Consider the following 821-nt stretch of genomic DNA (forward strand, 5'->3'; position numbering starts at 1 on the left):
TATATATATATATATATATATATATATGAATAATTTTAGAGTTCCAGTCTTAGAGAAATAATGAAAAACTATAATAGTTGCACTGGCTTTAATCAGAAATGTTTGAATAATCAAATTATTTACTCCCATATAGTTTTAAACATCTAAAAAGGAAAATATTTTATTTTAATCCATAATCGATTATTTTAATTGATATTTCAGTTTAAGATAATAAAGATAATAAAGTGTATTTTAGCTCATTAAAAAACATAATATTCTGACTGACTTTGAGAGGTTATGTTAACACAAACTACTGCTCTACTTTAATCCTAATCCATACACATTGAGTATTTATTTCTTCTGTGCTGCTGGATGATTTATTCTCAAAGGTAACAATTGGAGACTGAAAACCTGGAAAATGACACCTCTTTGTGATGAAAGTGTTTCAAATATTTTCTCGTTAAAACACAACAGAACCGCCTGCATTCTAACTAACCACAGTTTCATGCATCTGCTAGAGGATTACTGACACTTCAGATTTTGATTGTCTCCCAATGTTATTTAAAGATACAAACCAAGGAGCAGCTATGTTGAGAGTCAAAGATAAGTAGGTGGAGCATGCTTGTAAAAATGTATAAAGGCCACATAGACACGTGCATGTTTAGCTGCACCTGGTCAGCTGCATTCTTGTCATGCAGCAAACAGGAAGTAAATAACAACTATGCCCTCCCAAAGCGTTTCATAAATTTTGTATCTTCACTCAGTGCTTAAAAAATGTATTTTAGACTAATAAAAGGGGTAAGTTAAATTCAGCTGTAGAAAAAGTTTCCAGGCCATGGAAG

This window comes from Cyprinodon variegatus, unplaced genomic scaffold (assembly GCF_000732505.1).
Source record: "Cyprinodon variegatus isolate N-32 unplaced genomic scaffold, C_variegatus-1.0 Scaffold1161, whole genome shotgun sequence".
Taxonomy (NCBI): Eukaryota; Metazoa; Chordata; class Actinopteri; order Cyprinodontiformes; family Cyprinodontidae; genus Cyprinodon; species Cyprinodon variegatus.